Genomic DNA, 12,314 nt, shown 5'->3' with positions numbered 1-12,314 from the left:
ATGTTAATGACAGTTAATGACTATATAAAGACTAAAGTAGCCACATTAATACTTTATGGTAGAGATTGGAATAGCAGTGGCCCCTTGCCGGGGTATAGGAATAAGGCAATCTCCTGGAAGTCAGACATCTTTCACTTCCTTCTTGGGGTGACTTTCCCAGGCAGCCATGTATGAAAGACTTTGTAAAGCCATGAAGCTAACATTAATTCACTTTGCAGAACATGTTTCTTCACTTGCAAGTTGATTAAAAATCATAAGGTCATATCAATTTGGAAGCATGTCTGATCATCATGATAGTCTTGAATCACACTACATTCAAATGCAAACCATTCTCCCTGCATGTAGAACAAGTCTCATCTGTGTCTTCACCACAAGGACAAATGACAAGAAGGTGACACACTGGCTCTGTCCCACCCTCAGTCTTAAAAGGGAGGCAAGATTCCTTTGTTACATGCAGTTAGAAGCCCGTGCTCTTTCCCCGTGCATTTACTGTGTGCTGCTGTTGGATCAGAGCTGGCCTGGTCTGCCCTTGGGTTGTAATATTTGGGAGTGTATCTGAGTTTGCTCACTATAGAATTCTTGTTATCCAGTTCAGCGCCCAGTGTGCAGAAGGTTCTTATTATAGATTTTTATATATGTAAATACTTTTATTGCATATATTGAGTCAGAAAAAGGGTATCAGCCTGGTGTTTCATTCACACACACACAATGAGATTGGATCATTTCAGATGCCTCCCCATGCCTCTCCTTTGTAAACACTACCCCTTCTTCCTTTGGAATGGTATGTGACCAACTTGACTCTCTGAAGTAAGCGATTGTTCTATTGTTTAGATTAACAATTGACTAGAATGTTTGATTATGTTAACCTCTTAGAATGTCTTTGAGAGATGGTCTGCATTCTGTTGATAACAGAAGACTCACCTTAATTGGGAGTAGAAGCTATAGTCCCTGAGACAGCCTGGACTGTATGAAACACAGCTAGGAAGCTGTGTACTAGCATTAAGTATTGATTCACTGCTTCCTGATCTTGACTGTCTAAGGAGACCAGTTCACTCAAGAGCCTGTTGCTGTGGTTCCGGCCATGATGGTCTGCAACCTGGAACTGTGGGGCAAATAAATCCTTGCACTCTTAAGTCATTTGAGCAAGACCTTCGACCTCTTGGAATCCTCTCAGTCTCCAAGAATGGAGCTGACTCTGAACCTCAGGGGTGTGGTGACTTGAGAGGACTTTTAGTGAGGAGATGACAGCCAAGTTCTAAAGCTGGTGCCTTCCTCAGCTCACAGTCACTTCCATTTTATAGAAATGGACACAGGTATTCTCTTTGCCATGCTCGATACAGATGGGTCTCCGCAGTCAGAAGCTTTGGTTTTTGGTGCTGTGCACAGCATCTTCAGTGTGCCGAGGAAGTATCCTACATATAAACATGAACAGCTTCAGTGACTCACCTGAGCTAAGAAGGCAAAGAGTTAGCTTCCATCAGCCAAGGTTAGAGGGACTCCATGCAGGCCAGATCAGCAGGCAAAAGACTGTTGCATGGAAGACTGGAACATTATTTTGAGCCATGCAGAGAAATAGAGTATTAGTTCAAGCTGTGTCCCTTGAAAACTGCCGATGAGGCTGGAAAACCTTCTGTGACAGTAACAATTATGATAATAAATCTCTCAATTAGCTCTAATATGCAGACACTTTATATAAATGAAAACCAGTGCTTTCTTCTGTCTGTTTATGGAATACATCACACCCTTTGCTGCCCACATCATCTAAACTGTCACCCACCAGAGACTATAGGCTGGGAATTTGGGGGCTGAATTCTGGTTTGTAAAGTTTATTTTGTCATGATATCATTGGCCTCTGTCCCCCAGGAGCTCAGAAGCTGGCACAAATATCAGGGAAGAGACCTAATCATTTTAAGCCGAGCAATGAGTGACATGACATCCTGTAAGATTAAGAGTTTAGGAGACACTGTGGATTGAAGCAAGAGCTGGTCTCAGAGGTGAGGGTATGTGTAAGAGAGTCCCTAAAGATGAGGGCATAGAGGAGGGGGAGTCAGGATGAGTGGATAAAGCAGGGTGTCTGCATCTCTGTGCTGTAGGAGCCACTGGAAAATCCTGCAATGGAGACAGGCAGTGATTGATCCAGGGGACCCTGGCTGCCAGGCTCAAAACTAGTTGTGTGCCTCACACAGAGAGCTGTCTAGCTACAAAAGATAAAGAATAAGGGCAAGGTTGTGGTGAAGGTGGCCACTCTGGAGATTTGGGAACATTAAACTCAAGACATTGTGCTACTCTTCTGGGGCTTGGGCAGATGTGACTGTAAACTGAGAGGAAAGGAGGGTGACACCCTGAGGTCTTCAGTTCTTAAAGGATTGATGTGTTTAGGGCAAAATCAGGAAAGCAGCTGGCAGGAACACATGAGCCACAGAGACTAGGATAGGGCTGAGATCCACAGGAGGGGCGGCTGCACCGAAAAGAGGGAAGGAGGATGTAGAAAGTGGGTGTGGCCAAAGCACTGTTACCATCACTCATGCCTGTGCCAATCGTGCATTCAGAGAAGAGGGATGTTTAGAGGGATGCTTCGAAGAGTGGGGACCAAGACGATCCATGGAATCAGTAACTGAATCAGGTCCAATCCAAGGTCAGCGTGACTCTGAATGTTGTGCTCAAGAAATTTTGTGGTGGTCTGACTGGGGCAGAGGTCCCCAGTTTGTTCTTCTGTACCGTGTGAGAAACCCCCCTGCAGTGACTTTAGCATGGGCCTGAGAGAGGGCCAGTAGCTGACTACACATGGTTCTCATCAGGAGCAAGATGAAACAGCCCATCCAGACCTATATTCTGATGGCTCATGCATGAGCCAAACACAACTGCTTTATGCCTTCCATTTTGGAGGAGTTTTCTTGGCAGCCAAGATTTCCCGGCGGCCATTCAGTCAGCTATGTGCCTCTCTGCCGGCTCAGTGCTGTGCTGTTGGAGCAGTTCCCCCCTGCCCTCTGTTTCTGGGTTTAGTCTTACTTTAAGAAGGGATTTCTTGGAGGCTTTGTGGCTGGTTTTGTGTCTCAAACCTTAGACCTACAGTCTGCCCTGACGACAAGCTGTACTGTAGTAAGGATGGCTCAGAAACTGTGGGAGTGGACAACCAATGGCTGGCATAGGGTGAGACTCCTGCTGTGTCGGCACCCCGACACTGCCAGGAAGGTTAGGACCCAGAGGCTGAACAGCCCAGAGACCCTGTCACTAGAGAGGCTCCATCCAGCAATGGATGGAAACAGATGGGCAGATTCACACCCAAACATCAGGCAGAGCTCAGGGAATCCTGGGAAAGAGGGAGAGGAGATTATAGGAGCCAGAGGGCTCAAGAACACTACAAGAAACCCCACAGAATCAACTTACCCGGGCTTATTCGGTCTCACAGAAACTGGTAACTAACCCAGGGGCGTGCATATACACAACAGCTGTGTAGCTTGGTCTTCGTGTGAGGCCCCTAGCAGTGGGAGCAGGAGCTGTCTCTGACTTTGTTTGCCTGCTTTTGGGACCCATTTTCTCATACTGGGTTGCCTCCTCTAGCCTTAATATAGGGGGGCTAGTCTTACTGAAACTTGATATGACATGTTTTGTTGATATCCATGGAAGGACTACACTTTTCTGAAGAGAAAAGAGGAAGAGTAGGGAGGATAGAAGTGAGGACTGAGTAGAGAGGAGGGAAAGTTTGCTGCAGTCAGGATGCAAAATATGAAAGAAGGATAAATTTTAAAATGAAGGGATTGCCCACAGTGCTTTGAGAGACAAGTCAGTTGTCTGGAGAGAGGGGGAAGCAACCTCACTGATTAGGGAGACTCCCAGCTCCCTGCAGCATGCTTGCTCCCCTCCGGTGACAACACAAAGAATCTCACTGGCCTCTGCCTCTGGCAGTGTCCCCATCTGCAGGCTTTTGTCCAAGGGTCCAAGTGAGTGCTGCAGTTCCCCTGCCCAGGGCTCATTTGACAAGACTCTGTTTTCCTAAGAATCAAATAACCACCCTCCCCAAGGCCCCTCACCTTGTGTTCCGCAGAAAATTGTGTGCCTTTCTCCATCTGTATCTACAAAGCAAGGGACACAGCAAGGGCTCCATATATGGAACCATAGAAACTGCACCTGCTGTCTGAGCCCACACTCCTTGCAAGGACATAGGCTGGCACTAAGAGCAACAGCACATCCACTCTGAGAGGCCTTTAATGAGAGAGAACACCCCAGTGCACTACACACCAAAACAGTTTAATAAGTAATGATTCAGAGTCCAATTTCCAGTGTGCCCAATCTCAAGGTGGGTCTTCACACGTAAAATTTGTTTCCCTTAATTTTTTTCTCTTTCCTAGTCTCTCAAATGTAATAGGTATGACACCTAAGGTATGTTTAATAGCTGGGTAAAAAGTAAAATAAAAATCACAGTGGCCATTGCCTTGTATCTCTTAAGGTGGCTAACATAGTGTGTGCATGTGGGTGAGCACACACACACACACACACACATATGTTGCCAAGGTCATGAAGGAGCTTTGGGACCTCCTGGTCAGATGTGAAATGATGCTGCTACCATGGGTAATAGCATGGAGGCTCCTTGCAAAGGAACAGGAGAATTTCCATACCACCCAGCAGGCCCACCACCTCTGAGTGACGAATGGAACTGAGTCAGGGTTGAGAAGAGGGATGTGAGCTGGGCAATGGTGGCGCACGCCTTTAATCCCAGCACTTGGGAGGCAGAGGCAGGCGGATTTCTGAGTTCGAGGCCAGCCTGGTCTACATAGTGAGTTCCAAGACAGCCAGGGCTACACAGAGAAATCTTGTCTAAAAAAAGAAAGAAAGAAAGAAAAAAGAAAAAAAGGATAAAAAGAAAGAAAAAATAAGGAGGAGGAGGATGAGGAGGAGGAAGAGGAGAGGGATGTGAGCGTCACAACAGTAATTATAGTCAAGGGTGGGAAGCCAGACAGGCTGGATGTCCTTACAATGGAACACTACTCACTTTTCAAAAGACAACAAACCCTGTCACATGCTGTAACGTGGATGACACCCCCCCCCCCAAGGATGATGACATCCTTATAATGTACTTTATACCCCAGTACATCTTGCAGACAGGGCAAATTGTATGTCTAAGGTTTGAGACATAAACCCAGCCACAAGTAATAGTTTGTACATGCTTGGCCCAGGGAGTGGAGCTATTAGAGGGTGTGGCCTTGTTGGACGAAGTGTGTCACTTTGAGTGTGGGCTTTAAAACCCATATCCTAGCTGCCTGAAAGCCAGTCTCTTCGCTGCCTTTGGAACAGGAGGTGGGACACTCTCAGCTCCTCCAGCCCCTTGTCTGCCTGGATGCCATCTTGCTTCCCACTTTGATGACAATGGACTGAACCTCTGAACCTGTAATCCGTCCACAATTAAATGTTGTCTAAGAGTTGCTTGGTCGTGATGTCTGTTTATAGCAGTAAAACCCTAACTAAGACACTCAGTGAAGCAAACCTATCATAAAAGACTAATAATGGAGAACAAAGAAACCAACAAGGGACCCTATCTCAAGGTGGAAAGGTGAGGGCCAATACTTACACATCCAAGCCACAATGCATGGGTGTGATCTCTCTCTCTCTCTCTCTCTCTCTCTCTCTCTCTCTCTCTCTCTCTCACACACACACACACACACACACACACACACACACACACATGACCATACTCTAGTGTACAAATGGGGCTGGGGGATAGGAAGGGAAGGAAAGAAAGGGAAAGATGGTGTGAGAGAGAGACAGACAGAGAGGGGGAGATCTTTTTAAAAATCCTTTTTTTGCTGGCAAGCCATCAAAACCTAAGTTTCTCCCTCTGGGCCTCAGCCAACCCTCAGCTTTCATCAGATCTCAACAGTAACCAAGACTTTAACTCCTAAGCCTTTAGGAAACACTTAGGGCTCAAACTGTAAGTAATACAGGGCACTTAAGATTAAATCCCTCAATTGTTGTGCAGCTGTGTATGGATAGTATTATAATACTGCAATATAGAGCATTCTATAAAAACCCTAAATACATGGAGAGAAATGCCATGTCATAGATCCAATAATAAAAATGTCAGCTTCCCCAAAATTAATCTATAAATCCAATGGTTTTCCTGTCAAAGGCTGATAGCTTTAATAGAACTCGACAAATGGATTCAAAAGTCTGTCTGGAAGAACAAGGAGTAAAGACACCCAGGAGAACTTTTGAAAAACTAAATGAAAGACTGACTCACCAGGGCCCAAAACTTGTTAGAAGACTGAAATCAGCAAGATGGGACACTGGGGGAGGGGAATAGACTGGGCGTGTGGCTGAGAGTTCATACAGACCCAGGGAAATGTGAAGTAAGGCCGGCGGCAGAAGTGTTGTCTGTAGATCACGGAAGAAAGGAACGAAAAAAAGGATAATCCTCAAAAGGAAGACACATGAATAAGGCTCTGTCAAAACAAAACATCTGTGTCAAAGGGCAAAAGAGAAAATAAAAACATAAGCTGCAGATTTGAGGAGGATATTTGCAGCATGTGTGATTAGCAAGAGTTTGATTTCCATGCTGCATAAAGAACTCTGGGGCTGGAGGGAAATCTCGGGGGTAAGAAGGTGCAATGCTCTTACAAAGGCCATATTTCAGATCCCAGTCCCCGTGTCGAGTGGCTCACAACTAACTGTAACTCTAGGTCCAAGGGGAGTTGACATTCTCTTCTGGTCTCTATGCATATATCCATATGTAAGCACACACACACACACACACACACACACACACACACACACCACTCACACACAGGGAAAGAAGGAAATAAAAATAAATCTTTTTTAAAACTCCATGTGTTAATTTTTTAAAGCAGAGATTAATAGTAAATCTAGAGTATAAAAGTATAAAATGGGCAATGGAAAGAAAGAAAGAAAGAAAGAAAGAAAGAAAGAAAGAAAGAAAGAAAGAAAGAAAGAAAGAAAGAAAGAAAGAAAGAAAGAAAGAAAGAAAGGAAGGAAGGAAGGAAGGAAGGAAGGAGGAAGGAAGGAAGGAAGGAAGGAAGGAAGGAAGGAAGGAAGGAAAAGAGAAATTTATTGGCACAAACACACCCAAAATACCATCTGTTCCTCATACGAGTAAGAGATAAGCAGTCATAGGAAAATCCAATCAATCCAGAAACGCCTTGACATCCTAGTGTTTCTAAACCCATCAGGGAAGAGCCAATGTTCAAAGATATGTGAGGTAAATTCCAGAAGTGATAGCTGTCCCTATGAAAGACAAGGAGCAAAGCCTTGTCAGGACCCCAGAGGGAAGCTAGCACAGACAGATGAACTTACAGCAGTAGTTTGTGAGTTGGTGAAAATGAAGGAGAACTCTAAGGCAACCATCAGCCTGACCGCCAGAGGACACTTCCTATCCCTTCCCAGGGGGTTAGGGTATGTCAAATGCTCAGAGATTGGGTGTGAGGTATCCTGCAGGAGGCACAGGACCTTTCCAACATCACCACACTCACAAGCAGAGAGCAAGTGGCTGCTCAGGGGAACTGAGAGAGAGCCCAAGCTTCTTGGAGTTCACTTGCTGTGAACTAGGGCCAAGGCACAAGAACTAGACAAAATCCTGTGAAATTTGGGGAAAGAGATGTCCCCAGAGTAAAAGACCCAGGACAACCCTCTCTCCAGTGACCCAGACAGCAATTAGACAGGCTGTAAAGCAAAGAGAAAGGTCTCCCATCCCTGGTATTTCACGACTCAGAGACCCAGCAAAAAGAGCTTCAAGAACTAATAGCACACCATATCCACACTCAGACTCAAAAATCAGAACTGGCTCAGTCAGGTTAGAGCTGTCAAGAGTGGGGCTACTGAAATTCTCGATGACTGTCAAGTTCTTCATGAGACTCCAGAGGGAGAAGCTCCAGGGTGCCAATCAAGGCAAATTACAAAGAGAAAGAACTGTTAATGTACTGAGCAGGCACGCACGGTGGCTGCCACGTACCCCATCTCAGCTTCTGAGAGGCCGGACACAAACACCCTAAGGGAGAAAGGGTTTATTCCTTCACCAGTCAAGGCTCTGGACCATCATGGTGAAGAAGTCAAGGCAGAAAGCGCTTGAAACATTTGCTCCCATGACATCCACAACTAGGAAACAGAGAGCCACAAACACTCTGCTTACTATCTCTATCTGTCCCATGGAGGTCCCAACCAGAGAGTGGCACCACAAAAGGAGAGCAGGATTCTCACCTCAGTTGATGTAATTGAGATCCCCACGGGAATGTCCAGAGGCCCACCCAGTCTGTCAAGTTAAAGGGATTGCAACCCTCACAATCCCTTTAACATGTGCAATTAAAAAGGGTTTTGTTTTTGTTTTTGTTTTATAGAATTTCCTTCAGTGTTTTAGCCTGTAGTTGAAACTCAGGGGTTCCTCTTCCAAAATGAGTAATGCTGGAATCTCTGGCTGGAGAAAGAGATCCTTCAGCCGTCCTTGATCCTTTTACTGGACATTGCTAAATACTGCGTATCTACTGATTTTCTTCTGGAGATAACAGCATTGACATTTTCACCAAACTATAATTTTTAAATAAAAATTAATAAGCTTGCAGCAAGGCTAAGATCCGAGCCAGGAAGAAGCCAGCTTAATTCACTGCACTGACTCTGGAGGCCTGGCACAGGAACATAAACAGTACTTTGTATCTACTATCCATCAATACAAATTCTCCAGACAACAGGATTAGAGCATGCAGAAAATGAAAATATCCATTACTGAGGAGATGTCAGTGCACACTACTAGAAGTCAGAGTTTCAGAGAGACACTTCAGCGTGATTGTGAGAACTGTGCTCTTCTATGAAAGAGTTAGAGTGTGTGGGGATGGAGAACTGTAACATGCATTTGAAATATGGCCAGGGTGTAAGGAAGGCTGCGCGCTCCAATGGCGGAGGTGAGTATTCATTAGGCAGATTTAAGAGTAGACTTGCCCATGTCTGAGAAGAGTTTATTTAGACACAAGTAAAAACTACTCAAGCATATTACTGAAATATTCTTCTGTGCAAAGATGAAAACAAATGGGATTTCAAAGACGAAATAATGTGTTTGTGTATGTGTTTATCTACGTGTGTGGCACACATGTGTGTACTCACACACATGTCCACACACAGACACAGCGAGAGGAAGGAGAGATTTAGCTCTGGGGTGAGTGACAGTTGGCTTCTTACTTCCTGACTTCTTACCATTAGGACAGTAGAGCTAAGTGTTAAAATACTGAAAGAAAAACAAATCAATTAACACCGTCCTCAGTAAAACATCACAAGAAAGGGAAAATTAAAGCAGTCCAAAACAAAAGACAGAGAATTCTCCCTTCTGAAAAAGAGATAACTAAAATGCTCAGCTGAGGCATTGCAGGTGTGGCTGCTGTATCACATGTAGGTCAGTAGGTGGCAGAAAGGAGGGAGGTCATGTCTGTACTCAGTATTCTGACCTATGAACATCTGAATGATTACTAGCCTAAAATTTCCTGAAAAAAAAAAAAAAAACCCAAAAAACAAAAAAAAAAGCAAGCCTGAGACAACCACCAGTCCAGCACCAGGGGGCCTGGGCAGGGAGCTAGCCTGAAATCATCACCAGTCCGGCACCAGGGGACCTGGGCAGGGAGCTAGCCTGAAATCATCACCAGTCCGGCACCAGGGGGCCTGGGCAGGGAGCTAGCCTGAAATCATCACCAGTCCTGCACTGGGCAGGCATAGATAGGCTCTCAGGATAGGGAAGAAGCCAGAGACTAGAAGAACCTGGCCTGGGATTGCAGGTCCTCAGCAGGAGTGAGCCTGAGACAGAAAACCCTCAAAAGGAGCCACTCTGGTGGGCCAGATTGAGAGAAAGCCCCTAGATGACCAACAGACCCACGCCCTGAGGCCCAGACAGGGAGCTAGCCTGAGATGGCCACTAATCCGATGCCTCACAGTCAGGGGTAGGGGGAGGGGGCGGTGCAGACCATGCCCGAGATGACCCTTGCCTGGTACTATAATGTGCAATCAGGGCACAGCACTCCTGAGACCACCCCTGAGATGACCTCAGACTCTCAGAGACCCCAGGCACCACTAAGAGGAACAAGTGGTGAGTGGTTGAAAAAAAATGGGAGAGAAAGAGAAACAGGAGGATGTGGGCACAATGAAAAGAGGCAGAACTGGAGACTCAAGGGTAGTGAGGAACAGCTTGATATGAGTAGCTTAGGGTACCACCTGGCACCGTGGTGGGATCCTGGCCAGTACTAGCACATGAGACCATGTCTGGGACCATGGCCCTGTAGCCACAGTGGTCTGTCACCACCAAAGGCTAGGCAAATGTCCCTGGTCTGAACTGCCACCCAAGGGCATGTTGATGTCTGAGGGCTGTGCCAAACTGGTCCCCTCCCCCAACCCCTGCACCACTTAAGCAGTGTGGGGGAGCGGGACCTGGGAGCAGGGAAGCAGGAGAGCTGACCCCACTCCTAGCCAGCTGCAGTACTCAGGAGAGGAGTCCTGCCTGCACATTGCAGGAGTTGCGGATGAGCTAGACCAGGATATGAGCCTGGGAGAGCCCGCTCTACCACCATTTCCCTGCAGTGGTGTGTGTGAGGGAGAGGTACCTTCCTTTCCCATCACCCCTCACCACCTACAGCAGGCAGGAGACCTGGCCCAGGGGACAGAGAGCAGAAGAGCTGTCCCTCCTGTCACCAGGTGCAACACTCAGGAGAGTGGGCTCTGAATCTCACCTGGGCAGCACAGTAGAGCTGATTCCAGTGGAGGGGACTTGGGCGAACTGTATCCGAGGCGCATGAAGATGGGAGAGTTGTCCCTGCCATTTGTCTCCGTCCCCTCACCCCTTGACACCTACAGCAGGCAGGAGAGCTGGCCCCAAAGTCATCAGAGAGGAAGAATTCTCCCCGCCCCTCACCAGCTGCAGCATTTGGGAGAGCAGACCCTGCACCTCACCTGGACAGCACAAGAGAGCTGACCCTGACTGTGGGAACTGCTGGGAAGAGGGCCCTGAGGCAGTGGGAGAGCTGGCAGGCTGACAGCTCAGATACCTCACAGGCTTGGGTCAGGGCTTTGAATTGGCTCACCTCAACATCCGCCCCTTTGAAGCACTGCTGGAGTACCAGAAGGAGCCGGTCCTACAGATCCGAAACTACAGGATCCCCACGACACAGGGCAGCAGCAGCATATCTGAGAAGAGTGGGGATCCAGCATGGACAGGGCAGCAGAAGCCAGAGGCCTGTACCAGACCAAGGAGTCATAGCAACGAACACTTGCCAGAAGTGTGGAAAAGGTGTGCTGTGGGACACACTGGGACACACTACTGCTTCCATAATGAGAATATTTTTTCTCTGTTGGTGTGGGAAGGTTGCAAGGGTGGAGGGTAGGTACGAGGGAAGGGGAGATGAGTGGGATTGGGGTGCACAGTGTGAAATTCATGAAGAATGAACAAAAACGTTTAAAAAGAAGAGGAGAAAGAAAGAAGAGGAAGAGGAAGAAGAACAGGAGCCTAGGGAAACGATATGAAATTCCAGACCTTCAGCAAAAGCGAAAGCTTACATGCGTATACAGGAGCAAATTGAAGGGATGTATCTTTAAGGTTCACCACTGGGGCTAAAACAGCCATAGGCATGAAGGCTGTTACACTGTATCAATAACACTTAAACTAACACGGCATAAACGTGGAGAAATGCCGCCATGAAACACACACAGAATGGCAGGATCAGCGCTATACGAAATAGTGCCAGTGCAGAAACATGAAAGCATGCCAAGCAAAAGCATGGGAAATCATGTCCAGATAAATCACACAACAAATTCATAATCTTCTCATAGTGATAATGAGAGAGAGAGAGAGAGAGAGAGAGAGAGAGAGAGAGAGAGAGAGAGAGGGAGAGAACTGTGGTGTGGACATACCTTAAAGTGAAAGCTAACAGCAAAGCGAGTAGTTGTGGATTCCTGTCTGTGGTGTCACACATGTGTCATATACATACACACACGTGACCCAGCATGCTTTATGCTTGGTGAAATGTCCGCCTGTGCTCCATTATTCAGTAAGAAGGAATAAGGACATGTGAGTGTCCTTTGTAATTCTTACTTAGAATAATTACACATTCCTTGTAGAGTTTACTTTAAATTTAATCCAGAAAATAAAAGCAAAAAGCACAGAGCACAACTTGATAAATGTGAGTTGTTTTGGCAATTAAAAGAACAAACTCAAGAGTTTCCAGACCAAAAAAAAAAAAGTAGCAGTTTGCATTTGTAGAAGGAAAATGCATTGAAGTCCGTGGTAAGTATGAATGGGACTACTGATTGCTTATTAAGGACAGGGTTGACATGAGTGGGAG

At 46.4% G+C, this 12,314-nt stretch overlaps 1 protein-coding gene and 1 non-coding gene across 2 annotated transcripts in view; one reads left to right on the top strand and one right to left on the bottom strand.

Moving 5' to 3' along the window:
• Stk32b (serine/threonine kinase 32B) overlaps positions 1-12,314 on the bottom strand; it is a 252,605-nt gene that overhangs the window by 116,873 nt on the left and 123,418 nt on the right. The gene's annotated exons all lie outside the window — the stretch shown is intronic.
• On the top strand, positions 9,339-9,471 carry LOC127696910 (small nucleolar RNA SNORA17). The gene has a single exon (XR_007980356.1). It is a non-coding gene; the product is annotated as a small nucleolar RNA SNORA17 (small nucleolar RNA).

This window comes from Apodemus sylvaticus, chromosome 11 (assembly GCF_947179515.1).
Source record: "Apodemus sylvaticus chromosome 11, mApoSyl1.1, whole genome shotgun sequence".
Taxonomy (NCBI): domain Eukaryota; kingdom Metazoa; phylum Chordata; class Mammalia; order Rodentia; family Muridae; genus Apodemus; species Apodemus sylvaticus.
The sequence above is the reverse complement of the archived record's forward strand: the minus strand, read 5'-3'. Positions and strand labels throughout refer to the sequence as shown.